Below are 17,724 nucleotides of genomic sequence, written 5' to 3'. Positions count from 1 at the left end.
TGTGTGTATGTCTCTCATGAATAAATAAATAAAATATTATAAATAAATTAATTTAATTAAATGAGATAATTTCTACATTTGGATTCTCGCTAACAATTCAGAATGACAAGGGAGTGGCATTTGTGCTGAAAGTCACATGAAGTGCCCAGTGCCTTGGGCATTCGCTGGAAATTACATGCTTCCTGGAAAAATGAACCATCTATGTAAAAGAACTCTGGCAAAAATTTTCCAAGAAACCAAGTTGGGAAAAAGCCTTGCTGGTTACCCTGCTTAGGGCAAGAGTGGCCTCTAGAAGTAGGCATGGTTTAAGCCCCTGTGAACTATTATATGGAGGACACTTTCTATCCCCTTTCATGATTTAGGAGTTCCTGATGGGACTCATGGAACTGGATACTATGAGGTACATGCAGTCTTTGGGGAATACTCTTAAGTTTGCTCCTGGCAGGTTGATGTACACCACAGATGTGCCCTTACATGGCCCGAACGCTGGAGATATGGTGTCACCAGGCCCTGGAAGAGCAGGCATCTGGAGAACCAACTCCAGCCTCACTCCACAGGACCTCCTACCCATTCTTCAGTGAAACCAAAGAGAATTAAGTGGCAGATTCACCACCACTTTGAGCTGGTTCCACAAGAATCCTCAGGTTCCTGGCACCCTGTCAAGGAGAACATCAAAAAGAATCCTACTGGGGATCCCTGGGTGGCTCAGCTGTTTAGCACCTGCCTTCATCCCAGGGTTTGACCCTGGAGTCCCAGGATCAAGTCCCACGTTGGGCTCCCTGCATGGAGCCTGCTTCTCCCTCTGCCTATGTCTCTTCTCTCTGTGTGTGTCTCTCACGAATAAATAAATAAAATCTTAAAAAAAAAAATCCTACTCTTCTCTCTCTCCCTCTGTCCCTCCCTACTGCTATCTCTCTCTCTCTCTCTCTCTCTCTCTCTCTCTCTCTCAGAAATAAATAAATAAAAGGAATCCTGCTCAGACTAGCGAGCCTCTGATGGACCTGAAACTATTTTGGAGAGCTGATCCCAAGAAATCAAAGAATATTTCTCTTTTTAAAAAAGAGTTTATTTATTTATTTGAGAGAGAGAGAGAGAGAGAGTTCACACAAACAGGGGAAGGGGCAAAGGGAGAGGGAGAAGCAGACTCCTCGAGGAGCAGGGAGTCCGATGTGGGGCTCCATCCCAGGATCCCGGGATCATGACCTGAGCTGAAACCAAATGTTCAGCTAACTGAGTCGCCCAGGCGCCCCTCAAAGAATATTTCTTTCTTTTTTTTTTTTTTCAAAGAATATTTCTAAATACATAAAGTTTCCATTCCTCCAACCCCATTTCCCCAGGAAGTAACTAGAGTGGCCAATGTCCCAATTCCCTCACTAGTGAGGAATGATCAGGAGACAGTGGGGATAGAAACTGGTAACCAACAGGACTAGAAGCACAGCTGCAATTTTTAACCCAGGCCTTTTCTGTTGGCCTTAAATATCCCTCACTCCACTCCGGGGAGGCGGATTTGAACCTTGCCTCCTGGCTTCTTGTTGCGCTGCTTCTTGAACGAATCCTCTCCTTGCTGTACACCTGATGTCTCAGTGATTGGCTTTGCTGTGTGTTGGGCAAATGAACTTGGGTTCAGTTACACTAGGGACATAATGATTGTCCTGTAGCTTGATAATAGGTGGCCTGCTGCGTCCTTTTAAAGCATCAGCTTCATCGAGGTATTATTTATGTCCTTAAAATTTACCCATGAAGGAGAAAAGAATAAGTAAGCCAAGGCCTTCTGACTAGTTATAAAAAAAAAAAAAGAATCATATCTATATTTATGCCTGTTTTTACTTTTTAAATAGATCATGTATTCATATATATATGTTTTGTGTGTGTATATATATATATATATATATTTTTTAAGATTTATTTATTTGAGAGGGGGGAGGAGCAGAGCAGAATCTTCAAGCAGACTCCCTGCTGAACAAGGAGCCCAAGGTGGTGCTTGATCCTGGGACCCTGAGATCATGACCTGAGCTGAAATCAAGAGCTGGCTGTTTAACCAAGCTACCCAGGTGCCCCTCCATTTATTTATATATATATATATATTTTTTTCTTTTTTTAAAGATTTTATTTATTTGGCAGAGAACACAAGCAAGGGGAGCAGCAGACTCCCCACTGAGTCGGGGAGCCCGATGTGGGGGCTCTATCACAGGACCCTGAGATCATGACCCCAGCTGAAGGCAGATGCTTAACTGACTGAGCCGCCCAGGTGCCCCCATTCATATGCTTTCAATAGTTCTCTTTCTCTTTCTCCTCATTATCATATGTAGGCTGTGGTTAAATTTACCATTTAGTATGGGGGTCAGCAAACTTTCTGTAAGGAGACACACAGAAGTATAAATATCCTGTCCTGCCACCCCCCTGCCACACACACACCAAAATGAGCCACACAGTAAACATTTTAGAATTTGAGAACTAGTCAATGTTCCACAAATGAACACGGCTGGGCACTGAGGGTGGGCACTGTAGCTCATATTTGTATAACTTACATGTATCATGAAATATTTTTTTCAACCATTTAAAAATATAAGATTTATTCTTAGCTCATGGGCCATGTGAAAATAGGCAGCAGGCTGGAGTTAGGTACAGGCTGGTTTTCGCTGACCTTATTTTAGTCCATAGGCTGCAGAAGATGATGAAGAGTAACTGAAAGGCCCAGAAGTATGTGTGCATGTGTTCCAGCTGCTGCGCCAGTACTGACGCAGTACTCTTAGCTGACACCCGTCCTTCACATTCGGGTTCTCTATGTTGTGCGTTCGATGGGCTTGGACAAGTGCATGATGTCATACATGCACCAGTGCAGTCTCCTGCACAATAGTTTCTCTGCCCTAAAAAATGCTCTGCGCCCCCACATAGTCTCCCCCTCCCTTTCCCTGAGCCCCTGGTAACCACTGATCTTTTCACTGTCTCCACAGTTTGGCCTTTTCCAGAATGTCCTCTAGTTGGGATCTCAGAGTATGGTGGACTTTCTGATCAGCTTCTTTCACTTAGTGACAACATTCGAGGTTCCTCCATGTCTTGTAGTGGCTTCATAGCTCATTTGTAATCACTGAGTAACATTCTGTTGTATGGTTGGACCACAGTTGATCTGTTCTTTCACCTATGGAGATATCGGATATCTTGATTGCTTCCAGGTTTTTAAAAAAATTATCTTTAATTAATTAATTAATTAATTATTAAAAGTAGGCTCCACACCTAACATGGGGCTCAAACTCACAACCCGGTCACATGCTCTACCGACTGAGCCAGCCAGGTACCCCTAATTGCTTCTAGTTTTGACAGTTATGAATAGAGCTGCTATAAACACTCATGGGCAGGTTTTCATGTGGACATACTTTTTCAGCTCATGTGGATAAATACCAAGGAGCATGACTGCTGGCTGGTAAGGGTATGTTTCCCTTTGTGGGAAACTGCCAAAGTGGCTGTCCCATTTTGCATTCCCTCCAGCAATGAGTTTCCTATTGTTCCACATCCTTGTCAGCATTTGGTGTTGTCAGTGTTTTGGATCTGGGCCATTCTAATAGGTGTGTAGTGGTCTCTCATTACTGTTTTACTTTGCATTTTCCCTGGTGACACATGAGGTGGAGCATCCTTTCATCTACTTCTTTGCCATCTCTAGGTCTTCTTTCATGAGGTGCCTGTTCAGATCTTTTGCTTATTTTTTAATTGGGTGTTTGTTTTCTTACTGTTTTAAGAGTTGTGTGTTTTGGATACAAGTCCTGTGTTGGATATGTGTGCATTTTGCAAATATTTAATTCCGATTTGTCACTTGTCTTTTCACTCTTTCAGCAAAGCCTTTCACAGAGCAGAAGTTTTTAATTTTAATAAAGTCTAGCTTGCTAGTTTTTTTTTTTTTTCATGGATTGTGCTATTGGTTTTATATCTAAAAAGTCATTGCCAAGCTGCACGTGGCTGGCTCAGTCAGAAGAGCATGAGACTCTTGATCTTGGGGCGGTGAGTTTGAGCCCCACGTAGGATGTAGAGATTATTTAAATAAAAATAAACAAAAAGTCATTGCCAAATGGAAGGTCACCTAGGTTTTTTTCCTATCTTGTAGCAGTTTTGTGTTTTATGTTTAGGTCTGTAATCCATTCTGAGGTTGTGTGTGTGTGTGTGTGTGTGTAAGGTATAAAGATCTTTGTCTAGATTCATTTTTGTCCATGTAGTTGCCCATTTGTTCCAGCACCATCTGTTGAAAAGCTGTCCTTTCTATATTGAATTGCCTTTACTCCTTTGCCAAATATCAGTTGGCTATATTTGTGTGGGTCTATTTCTAGGCTCTCTATTCTGTTCCATTGATCAATTTTATTTGTCTTTTTGTTTTGTTTTGTTTAGCCAGTACAACTCTGTCTTGATTACTGAAGTTTATAGTCAGACTTGAAATTAGGTAGTCTTGGTCTTCTTACTTTATTCTTCTCCCTCAATGTTGTGTTGGCTATTCTTGTTTTTTCTCCCCCCTTTCCATATAAATTTTAAAATCAGTTTGTTGATAGCTACAAAATAACTTGCTAGGAGTTTGATTGGGTTTACATGGAATCTGCAGTTATTCTAACAATATTGATTTTTTTCTATCCATGAACATGGAATATCTCTCCATTTATTTAGATATTTGATTTTTTTCCCTCCAGAGATCTTGTACATATCCTGTTAGATTTATACATTAAGTATTCCATTTTAGAGGGGTGCTAATGTAAATGATATTTACATTAAATGGTATTAAATATTCAATTGCAATAGAATATTTTTAATTTTTTAATTTTTATTTTTAAAAAATTATTTATTTATGAGAGAGAGAGAGAGAGAGAGAGGGAGAGGCAGAGACACAGGCAGAGGGAGAAGCAGGCTCCATGCAGGGAGCCCGATATGGGACTTGATCCTGGGACTCCAAGATCATTCCCTGGGCCAAAGTCAGGCATCAAACTGCTGAGCTACCCAGGGATCCCTGAATATTTTTTTAAAAGATGCATTTTTTTCAGATGGGGGGATGGGCAGAGGGAGAGAGTCTTAAGCAGACTCTGCACTGAGCATGGAGTCTGTAGCAGGGCCTGAGTGAAACCAAGAGTCAGATGCCTCCCACCTAGGCACCCCTGCAATTGACTTTTGTTTTTTTGCTTTTTTAAAAAACAATTTTTTTGTTTTGAGGGAAAGAGAAAGAGAGCGTGCACATAAGTGGGGTGAGGGGCAGAGGGAGAGGGAGAAGCAGACTCTTCACTGAGCAGGGAGCCTGATATGGGGATTGATCCTGGGACCCAAAGATCATGACCTGAGCCAAAGGCAGGGACTTAACTGATTGAGCCACCCAGGGACCCCTGCAATTGACTTTTGTATATTAATCTTGTATCCTGAAAACAACTTGCTTTAGTGGCAGGGGTTTTTCTGTCAGTTCTTCAGGATTTTCTACAAAGATGTTGATATCATTTGTATATGATTGTCTATATTTGTGAATAGACAGCTTTATTTTTTTCTTCTCAATCTGTATCTTTTATTTCCTTTTTTGTCTCATTGCATTCCTTAGGACTTTTATATTAATGTTAACTAGGAGTGGTGAGAGGGATTATCCTTGCCTTGTTGCTGATCTTAGGGGGAAAGCATCTAGTTTTTCACCATTAAGTACAATGTCAGCCAGAGTTCTTTTAAAGATTTATCAAGTCTATTCCTATCCTAGTTTGCTGTGAGTTTTTGTCATGAATTAGTATTAGATTTTCTTAAATGCTTTTTCTGTACCTATTGGTATGCTCATGTCATTTTTCTTCTTTAGCCTGTCATGTGATGGATTACTTTAACTGGATTTTGAATATTGAATTAGTTGTGCATACATGAAATATCTGATTGTGGTATATAATTTTTTATTATAGAACTTTTATTTTTTAATTATTTTTTTTTGTTTTGGCAGTTTGTGATTTTCCAGAAATGTGTCCATTTCTTCTAGATTGCCTAATTTGTTGGCATACAGCTGCTCATAATATGTTTTTAAAATTGTTTGTGTTTTCTTGGTATTGGTTGTGATTTCTACTTTTTCATTTGTGATTTTATTAAGAGTCTTTTCTCTTTTGTTTTTAATAAGCCTGGCTAATAGTTTATCTACCTTATTAATTCTTTCAAAGAATTAACTCCTAGTTTTGTTGATCTGTTCTGCAGTTCTTCTGGTCTCTATTTCATTGAGATCTGCTTGAATCTTTATTAACCCTCTTCTGATTGGTGCAGGTTTTACTTGCTGTTCTTTCTCCAGTTCCTTTAGGTGCAAGTTAGCTTGTGTATTTGAGTTTTTTCCAATTTTCTGAGGGATGCTTGTATTGCAATGTATTTCCCTCTCAGGACTGTTTTTGCTGTATCCCAAAGATTTTGAATGGTTGTATCTTCATTCTCATTAGTTTCCATGAATTTTTTCATTCTCTAATTTCCTGGTTGACCCTTTCATCTTTTAGTGGGATGCTCTTTAACTTCCACGTGTTTGAATTTCTTTTGTTTGAATTTCTTCCAAATTTCTTCTTGTGATTGAGTTCAAGTTTAAAGCATTATGGTCTGAACATATGCAGGGGACAATCCCAATCTTTTGATATTGGTTAAGACTTGATTTGTGACCCAGTATGTGGTCTATTCTGGAGAAAGTTCCATGTGCACTTGAGAAGAATGTGTATTCAGTTGCGTTTGGATGTAAAGTTCTGTAGATATCTGTGAAATCCATCTGGTCCAGTGTATCTTTTAAAGCTCTTGTTTCTTTGGAGATGTTGTGCTTAGAATATCTGTCATTTGTAGAAAGCGCCATGTTGAAGTCTCCCAGTAGTAGTGCATTATTATCTATGTTTTTACTTTGGTTTTTAATTGATTGATATACTTGGAAACTCCCACATTAGGGTCATAAATATTCATGATTGTTAGGTCCTCTTGTTGGATAGATCCTTTAAGTATGATATAGTGTCCCTCTTTATCTCTTACTACAGTCTTTGGGATAAATTTTAATTTATCTGATATGAGGATTGCTACCCCTGCTTTCTTTTGAGGATCATTTGAATGGCAAATGGTTCTCCAACCTTTCATTTTCAGGCTGTGGGTGTCCTTAGGTCTAAAACGAGTCTCTTGTAGACAGCAAATAGATGGGTCTTGCTTTTTATCCAGTCTGAAACCCTGCGTCTTTTGATGGGAACATTAAGCCTATTCACGTTCAGAGTTACTATTGAAAGATATGAATTTAGTGTCATCGTAATACCTATTCAGTCCCTGTTTTTGTGATTATTGCTTTGGGCGTCCTCTTTCTTTTACAGAGTCCCCCTTAATATTTCTTGCAGAGCTGGTTTGGTGGTCACATATTCTTTCAGTTTCTGCCTATCTTGGAAGCTCTTTATCTCTCCTATTCTGAATGAAAGCCTTGCTGGATAAAGCATTCTTGGCTGCATGGTCTTCTCATTTAGTACCCTGAATGTATCATGCCAGCCCTTTCTGGCATGCCAGGATCTGTGGAGAGGTCTACTGTTAATCTAATATTTCTCCCCATATAAGTTAGGGATCTCTTGTCTCTTGCTGCTTTAAGGATTTTCTCTTTATCTTTGGAATTTGTAAGTTTCACTATTAAATGTCGAGGTGTTGAATGGTTTTTATTGATTTTAGTGGGGAGATCTATCTCCTGGATCTGAATGCCTGTTTCCCTCCCCAAATTAGGGAAGTTCTCAGCTATGATTTGTTCAAATATGCTTTCTGGTCCTCTGTCCCTCTCGGCGCCCTCTGGAACCCCAATTAAACATAGATTTTTTTCCTTCTGAGGCTGTCATTTATTTCCCTTAACCTTTCCTCATGGTCTTTTAATTGTTTTTCTCTTTTTTCCTCAGCTTCCTTCCTTGCCATCAACTTGTCTTCTATGTCATTCACTTTCTTCTACCTCATTAATCCTCATCATTAGGACCTCCAGTTTGGATTGCATCTCATTTGATTTTTAATTTCGGCCTGATTAGATCTAAATTCTGCAGTCATGAAGTCTCTTGAATCCTTTATGCTTTATTCCAGAGCCACCAGTAGCTTTATAATTGTGCTTCTGAATTAGCTTTCTGAAATCAAACTGTAATCCAAATTCTGTGTGGCAGAGAGTACTGTTTCTGATTCTTTCTTTTGTGGTGAGTTCTTCTTTCTAGTCATTTTGCTCAGTGCAGAGTGGTTAAAGACGAGTTGTACTTGTTAGAAGCGCAAACTCTTCTCTCTCTGTAGCATTCCAGCTGTTCTCTCTTTAAATCTCAGGTTGAATTTGTAGGTTTACAGTATGATTTGAAAGTTATCTAGGTAAGTTGGTGGGGACAGGTGACTTGGGGACCCTACTCATCTGCCATTTTTGTATAAAACTTTTAATAAAACATTAGATTCTATTTGCTACTATTTGTTGAGGATTTTTGTATCTATGTTCATGAATATTGGTCTGTAGTTTTCTTGTAATGTTTTTGTCTGGTTTTAGTATTGGGATAATGCTAGTCTCTTAAAATGTGTTAGGAAGCATTTCCTCAGTATCTATATTCTGAAAGAGGTTGAGAATTGGTATGATTTCTTTCTTAAATATTTGATAGAATCCCCCAGTGAAACATATGGGCCTGATGCTCTCTATTTTGGAAGGTTATTAATTTTTGATTCAATTTTTTAAATTGACATAGGCCTATTCAGTTAATTTCTATGTCAGTTTTGGTAGATTGTGTTTTTCTAGATAATCAGCTTTGTGGAGTTGTTCATAATATTCTTTTAATATCCTTTTAATGTCCACAGGATTAGTAGTGATGGCCTCTTTTACTTCTGACATTAATGATTTGTGTCTTTTTTATTGCTTAGCTCAGCTAGAAGTTTATTAATTTAAAAAAATCATTCTTTGATTTCACTGGCTTTTTTTCCTACTGATTTATTTTCAATTTCACTGATTTCTGCTCTAATTTTTATTATTTCTTGCCATCTGCTTACTTTGGATTACTTTGCTCTTTTTCTAGTTTCCTAAGGCAGAAGCTTGGATTATTAATTTCAGATCTTTTTCTTTTTCGCAGTAGGTCTATGGCCAATGTGGGGCTTGAACTTACAACCCTGAGATCAATGGTTGTATACTCCACCAACCAAGCCAGCTAGGTACCCCTTTCTTTTCTGTAGATACATTTGATGCTATATATTTTCCTCTAAGGACTGCTTTTGCTGCATCCCACAAATTTTATTATTTTATTTTTAAAAAATATTTTATTTATTTATTCATGACAGATACAGAGAGAGAAAGGCAGAGACACAAGGCAGAGGGAGAAGCAGGCTCCATGCAGGGAGCCCGATCCCGGGTCTCCAGGATCATACCCTGGGCTGAAGGTGGTGCTAAACTGCTGAGCCACCTGGGCTGCCCACATCCCACAAATTTTAGATTATATTTTCATTTACTTCAAAATATTTCTCTTGAGATTTCTTTGACTTGTGTTGTTTAGAATAGTGTTGTTTAATCTCCAAGTATTTGGGGGAATTTTCCAGCTATCTGTTGTTGATTTCTAGTTTAATTCTATGTGATCTGAGAGCATACTTAACATGATTTCATTCTTTTAAATTTGTTAAGGTTTGTTTTATGGCTCAGAATGTGGTCTATTTTGGTGAACGGTCCATGTAGGCTTGAGAAGAATGTGTATTCTCATTAGGTGAAGTATTTTATAACTGTCAATTTGATTTAGTTCACTGATGACACTGTGATTTGCTGCTTGCTGGATCTGTCACCTACCAAGAGAGATGTTGAAGTCTTCAACTGTGATAGTGGATTTGTGTTTTTCTCTTTGCAGTTCTAGTTTTTACCCCATGTACTTGATACTTTAGGTGCATATACATGAAGGATTTTTACATCATCTTAGAGAAGTCATCTCTTTATCATTATGTAATGTCCCTCTTTATCCCTGATAATTTTCCTTGCTCTGAAGTCTTTGTCTGAAATGAACTAACTTGATTGAGCTTTCTTGTGATTTACCATGATATATCTTTCTCCATTCTTTTACTTTTTAAAAATTTTATTTATTTTTAAAAAAGATTTTATTTATTTACTCATGAGAAATGCAGAGAGTGAGAGGCAGAGACACAGACAGAGGGAGAAGCAGGCTCCACGCAGGGAGCTCGACGTGGGACTTGATCCCGGGACTTGGATCACGCCCTGGGAGGAAGGCAGGTGCTAAACCGCTGAGCCACCCGGGCTTCCCTTACTTTAAAAAAAAAAAAAAAAAGATTTTATTTATTCATGAGACACATACACACACAGGCAGAGACACAGGCAGAGGGAGAAACAGGCTTACTGCAGGGAGCACAATGTAGGACTTGATTCCAGGACCCCAGCATCAGGACCTGAGCTGAAGTTAGACGCTCAACCACTGAGCCACCCAAGTGACCCTATTCTTTTACTTTTTTTTTTTTTTTTTAATATTTATTTTAGGGAGAGAGAGAGCCTGTGAGCAGGAGTTGAGGAATAGAAAGAGACTCTCCACCAAGCATGGAGCCCAATGTGGGTCTTGATCCCAGGACCCCAAGATCATGACCTGAGCTGAAATCAAGAATTAGCCATTTAAATGAGTCACCCAAGTGCCCCTATCTTTTTACTTTTAATGTTTCTCTGTATTTAAAATGGTTTTCTTGTACAAAATATATACTTGGGTCTTATTTTTTATTTTTTATTTTTATTTTTATTTATTTATTTATTTTTTTAAATTTTTTTTTATTTATGATAGTCACAGAGAGAGAGAGAGAGAGGCAGAGACACAGGCAGAGGGAGAAGCAGGCTCCATGCACCGGGAGCCCGACGTGGGATTCAATCCCGGGTCTCCAGGATCGCGCCCTGGGCCAAAGGCAGGCGCCAAACCGCTGCGCCACCCAGGGATCCCGGGTCTTATTTTTTAATCCACTCAGTCTGTTTTTAATTTTATCATTGATATTTGAAGTGATTTTTAGTTTTTTCAGTATGGGGGCGTTGTTTTTTTAAAAATCATTTTATTTTTCATCATGATAAGTGTAGTCTTTAATCCTCTTCCAGTTTTTCCATTTCTCCGACCCCCCCCCCCCCCCCCCGGTAAATATTAGTTGGTTCTCTATAGTTAAGAGTCTGTTTCTTGATTTGTCTTTTTGTTTCTTAAATTCCACCTATGAGTGAGATCATATATTTCTCATTCTCTGATTTATTTTGCTTAGCATTATACTCTCTAGCTCTATTTATGTTGTTGCTAATGGCAAGATTTCATTGTTTTTTCAAGATTTTTATTTATTTGACAGAACAAGCAGGGGGAGCAAGAGAGGGAGAAGTAGGCTCCCTGCTCAGCGGGGCTGGATCCCAGAACTTTGGGATCACAACCTGAGCTAAATAAAGCACATTTAACTGACTGAGCCACCTAGGTGTCCCAATTTCATTATTTTCTTTATGGCTGAATAATATTCCAGTGTGTATACACACACTGCATCTTTATCCATTCATCTGTTGATGGATACTTGGGCTGCTGCCATAATTTGGCTATTGTAAATAATGCTACGATAAATATAAGGGTGCATGTATTCCTTTGAATTAGTGTGTGTTTTTTTTTTCTTTTTTTTTTGGTAAATATCCAGTAGTGCAATTACAGGATCATAGGATAGGTCTATTTTTATTTTTTTGAGGAAACTCCATACTGTTTTCCACAGTGGCCACCCCAGTTTGCATCCCCACCAACAGTGCACAAGGGCTCCTTTTTCTCCACATCCTCATCAACACTTGTGTTTTTGATTTCAGCTATTCTGACAGGTATGAGATGATATCTCATTGTGGTTTTGATTTGCATTTCCCTGATGATGAGTGATGTTGAGCATCTTTTCATGTCTATTGACCATCTCTATGTCTTATTTGGAGAAATGTCTGCTCATATCTTCTGCCCATTTTTAAATTGGATCATTTAGGTGTTTTTTGGGTATTGAGTTGTATTAGTTCTTTATATATTTTGGATATTAATTCCTTATCAGATATGTCATTTACAAACATCTTCTCACATTCAGTAGGTTGCCTTTTGTTGATCATTTCCTTTGCTATACAGAAACTTTTTATTTTATATGTAGTCCCAATAGCTTATTTTGCTTTGATTTCCCTTGCCTCAGGAGACATATGTAGAAAAATGTTGCTTTGGTTAATGTCAGATGAATTATTGCCTTGAGCTCTCTTCTAGGATTTTTATGGTTTCAGGTGTCACATTTAGGTCTTTAATCCATTTTGACTGTATTTTTGTGTATGGTGAAATAAAGTGGTCCAATTTCATCATTTACATATGGCTGTCCAGTTCCCCCAATATCATTTGTTGAAAAGCCTGATCATACAATTGTGGATTTATTTCTGGGCTTTGCGTTCTATTTTATTGATCAATTTGTCTATTTTTATGCCAGTACCATGCTATTTTAATTAGTACTGCTTTGTAATATAACTTGAAATCTGGACTTGTGATAACTCCAATTGTTTTTAGTTTTCAAGTTGCTTTGGCTATCTGAGGTCTTTTGTGGTTCCATACAATTTTTTTTTAAGATGATAGATTTATTTATATTTATTCATGAGAGACAGAGAGAGCACAGCAGAGACATAGGCAGAGGGAGAAGTAGGCTCCTCCTCGCAGGGAGCCCGATGTGGGACTTGATCCTGGACCCCAGGATCACCACCTGAGCCAAAAGGTAGATACTCAACCTGAGCCACCCAGGCATCCTGGATCCATACAAATTTTAAAATCGTTTGTTCTAGTTCTGTTGAAAAATGCTGTTGGCTATTCTGATAGGGATGGGATTAAATCTGTAGATTGCTAATAGACACTTTGAAAATATGTTCTTCCAACCCATATACATGGGATGTCTTTTCATTTCTTTGCCATTATCTTCAATTTCTTTCATCAGTGTTTCATAGTTTTCAGAGTACAAGCCCTTCACCCCTTTGGTTTAATTCCTGGATATCTTGTTTTTGGTGCAACTGTAAATGGGATTTTTTCTTAATTTCACTTTCTGCTGCTTCAGTATTAGTGTACGGGATGCAACAGATTTCTGTACATCAATTTTTGTTTCCTGTTATTTTACTAAATTCATTTATCAGTTCTAGCAGCTTTTTGGGTAGTTTTTAGGGTTTTCTCTATATACTATCATGTCATCTGTAAGTAGCAAGTTTTACCCTTTCCTTACCAATCGATGCCATTTTATGTATGTATTTTTTATTTCATTTTGTATGTATGTATTTATGATCGATTACACATAGGGAGAGCAGAGACAATAAGTAGAGGGAGCAGCAGGCTCCCAGGAGGGAGCCCAATGGGAAAACTCGATCCCAGGATCTGGGATCATGCCCGGACGCTCAACCACTAAGCCGAGTGGATGCCTTTTATTTATGTTGTCTAATTGCTGTGGCTAGGACTTCTATGTAGAATAAAAGTAGTGAGAGTGGACATTTTTATTTCTTACCTTAGAGAAAAAGCTCTGGCTTTCCACATGAGAATGATGTTGGCTGTGATTTGTTTTTATTTTTGGTTTTGGGTTTTTCATATAAGGCCTTTATTATGTTTGAGGTGTATTCCCTCTGGACTTACTGTGCAGGTTTTTTTTTTTTTTTTTTTTTTTTTTTTTATCATGAATGGATGTTGTACTTTGTCGAATGCTTTTCTGGATCTATTGAAATCATCATATGGCTTTTGTCCGTTTTTGATAAACAATCACAAGTGATTTGCAAATACTGAACCAGTTGCATCCTGGGAATAAATCCCACATAATGGTGGTATGATTTTTTAAAATGTATTGTTGGATTCTGTTTGGTAGTATTTTGTTGAGGATTTTTGCATCAATGTTCATATTGGCCAATGGTTCCCTTTTTTGGCATTTATCTGATTTTGGTATCAGGGTGATACTGACCTTATAAAATGGATTTGGAAGTTTTCCTTCTTGCATTTTTTTGGAATAGTTTGAAGAAAAATATGTATTTACTTTTTAAATGTTTGGTAGAATTCGGCGTGCCTGGGTGGCTCAGTTGTTTAAGTATCTGCCTTCAGATCCAGTCATGATCTTGGGGTCCTGGGATCAAACCCCCCATCAGGCTCCCTGCTCAGTGGGGAGCTTGCTTCTCCCTCAACCTCTGCCACACCCCGTTTGTGGTCTCTTATTTACTCTCTCAAATGAATTAAAATCTTAAAAAATATGTTTGGTAAAATCTGCCTGTGATTATTGATAGTTTATTATTATCTACCATATTTGTGAATTTTTTTTTTTTAAGAAATTTACTTATTAGAGACCAAGTGAGATGCAGAGACACAGGCAAAGAGATAAGCAGGGAGCCCGATGCGGGACTCAATTCCGGGACTCCAGGATCACGCCCTGGGCTGAAGGCATATACTCAACTGCTGAGCCACCCAGGCATCCCTGTTTTCTATTTATCCTTTTTGTTCGTTCTTTTCTTTTGGATGGATGAGGGGCAACAGGAGATTAAGTGTGGAAAAGGACATGTGTGGATTTTGAGTACCCAAAGAGGTTATAGAGGAGGTTTCTATTTCTTTGTCTCCTACTTTGGGGAAATTCCCTATTGAGTGCATTTTTGTGGACGTCAATACACATTTCCCACTGAGAAGCTAAAATGAGCTCTCCTTCTTCTCTTTACTCCTTGGCATGTGAAATTTGGGATGACAACCTAGGCTTGGACAAATGGGCACTCCCAGGCAGGACTTTGAGTCTTGATCAAATGATGCAGCCTTTAAAATTTATTCACAGCGGTGGGCCGGTGTACGTTGTTCTGCAGGAACTTAGAAATATACTGTTCTAGGAAAGATTCAGTCTTGTAGAAACCCTGACTTGAACCTGAGTTCAAATCCCAGCTGTTGTAACTTTAAGTATCTTCCTGTAATTATCGCCAAGTGATGAAATTTTTTCTCTGGCAGTAGAGCCAGAGAAATTGAAAAATTAATCCTACCTTTGTCACTAGCTGTGGTACATTGAGAAAATCACTTCACCTCTCTGAACTTTTGTCTTTGCATTTTATTTTTTAAAGATTGTATTTATTCCCAAGAGACACACAGAGAGGCAGTGACACAGAGAGGGAGAAGCAGGCTCCATGCAGGAGCCTGACGTGGGACTCGATCCTGGAACTCCAGGATCATGTCCTGAGCCCAAGGTGGCAGATGCTCAACCGCTGAGTCACCCAGGCGTCCCTGTCTTTGCCTTTTAAAAAGGGATTAGGTCCTGATGTACATAAAAGCACCTAGCTCATAGTAGATACAGGTAGGCAAATGAATCAAATTTAGAGACTTCCTCTTCAGCTTCCCAAGGTCTTTCTTCCCTTAGGTCATGGGAGGCAGAGGAAGAGGCAGTACCCAACTTTATCCTCAAACATTATTGCTGTATCCTGGCCCAATGAGGTGTCTAGAAGAAATGGTACAGCCTAGAACAAGCACTGCATTTCACCTTTTCTAAGGGCTGGCAAGAGTGCCTTACAGTGATTTGCCTGACTGGTCCAGTATTTGGCCCGCAGAAGGCACTCAGTACTGATGCCATGAGGCAAGCCTGGTCATCTCAGTCCAAAGCAACATGTATGTTCCATAAGAAGAGGGGCCTTCTCTGTCTTTTCATACAGTATTCCCAGTGCCTCAGGCTAGTGCTTGGCACTTGGCATACAACATGCACACACTCAAATATGAACCTAACATCGCTGGGGATGGGTGGGTGGTCGGCGTGTGTGCTGTAGTCTCTTCACCTTTAACTCAACTGTGAGAACAAGATGAAAATGGATGTGAAAGTACCGGTCTCAAAAAAAAAAAAAAAAAAAAAAAAAAAGTAAGTACTGGTCTCTGGTGCATGGCTGGAACTCAACAGATGAGTTTCCATCTTTCTCTTCATCTTTTAACTTTTTATTTGGAATCTAACATTAATGAATTTAACACTGTTGGGGGGAAAATGATTGCCAGTCTCTTCTACATACACATGGAATTTTTGTCTTTTATACGTGCTAATAAATTCATTTGGTTAGAGCTTATGTGCCTTTAACATTTAAGTGAGAACTTCCCAATGCTCACGTAGTTAAATGACAAAGTTAGACAAACAAGATGGAACTATGTTTAGAATATGGATGAACAGGAGAAAGCTTGGTAGGCAATCTGGCCATTAGGTCCATTAGAGATTGTGAAAGAAAAAAAGTATGTGCAAAGAAATGTCCCCATCCTTGTAACAGAATTAGGGAATGTTGGATTCTCATCAGATCTCAAGCTGTGGGAATTCTACTGGTTCAAGCCATCATCCTATCATGACGGAGGGCACGCTCCAGTGAGGAGTTTGAGCTAGATTCTTTCTAGTTCCTGAAATCCCTTGTTTCCAAAACTGAACTCACCTTCGTTTTCGCCATCCTCAGGCTTCATGAACATCTTGGGATCACCTCTGCTAGCTCCTTTCCCCAGGTCACCTACTGAACCCTCTTTTGTTCCCTCCACTGCCTTTGCCCCACATCACCTGCAATTACAGCTGACCCTTAACATAGGGATTAGGGGCACCAGCCCCCTTCTAGTCAAAAATCCACATAGAGCTTGACTCTCTCCAAACTTGACTAATAGCCTACTATTGACTGGAGTCACTGAACACATTGTGCACATTATACATACCATATACTGTGTTCTTATAATAAAGCAGGCTAGAGAAAATAAATGTCAAGAAAATCATAAGGAAAAAACTTACAGTACTATATCAGAAAACAGGTATCCGTGGACCTGCATGGTTCACACCTGTGTCGTTCAGGGGTCAAGTGTACTGTGTTCTCCGGACTGCTGTGCTAGGTGCACTACCATCAGATCGACCTTGCAGCGCCCAGCTCTACAACCCTTACCCACCTGTTTAAATATTTTCTATGTTCCCGATGCTGACAGGACAAAGGCCAAATTCCTCCTGGCATTCAGCGCACTGGGACTCAATCCATCTGCCCAACTTGCCTCCTATTCCCGATTCACTCCATGTTCCTGGGCCTCTTGCCCCACTCTTTCCCAACTCAGTCTTTGTGCACGGATGTTTTTCTAAAGGAATGTCTTCCACCCCCACATCTCTAGAGGTTCAGCCTAAATACTGTCTCCTCAAGAAGTCTCTGAATGCCCACTTTTTACCCTAGTGACACTTACCATTTGCAACCAGACCACAAACCCCAGGAGGGCAAGAAACACTGATTTTTGTCTTCCCATATGAGATACAGTCTATAGGTGAGAGAACATTATGTGACTCTCTCTCCTCCCAAGCTTGCCACAGCACAGAAGGCAGGCCCTACCAGCTTCCTTGCTGCTCTTGCTATACCTCTCAACAGTCCCTCAGGGGTGGAGTCCAGATCGGAACCACCGTACCTCTGGTCCCTTCTTTAGAGCCAGGCCAGACAAGTAACACAGAGGACCAGTGGACTGAAGGTAATCCAACATCATTTTTCTTCCTGGTTTTTGGCTAGTCCAAATCCTACTACGCTACTTCGACTTCATGGAAAGAAGTGGAACAGCGCAGAGAAAAGAGTTCATGAGTTCATAAAGAACTCATCTGTTGATGCTCTGAGTTCCACAAATGATTCATTTCTCATCAGCTTGGCCAGAAACTTCTGGAGAGGAAGGACTGTAAATTCCTAAGAAATCTGCCTTTATTCTGTTGGGTGAGAAAAATCCTTTAGAAATAAAGGCTGGCTCCCTCCCCACTCCTAGGTGACCTCCAGGAACACGACATGCTGAACTTTTT

The sequence above is a fragment of the Vulpes vulpes genome, chromosome 2 (assembly GCF_048418805.1).
Source record: "Vulpes vulpes isolate BD-2025 chromosome 2, VulVul3, whole genome shotgun sequence".
NCBI classification, from domain to species: Eukaryota; Metazoa; Chordata; class Mammalia; order Carnivora; family Canidae; genus Vulpes; species Vulpes vulpes.
The sequence above is the reverse complement of the archived record's forward strand: the minus strand, read 5'-3'. Positions refer to the sequence as shown.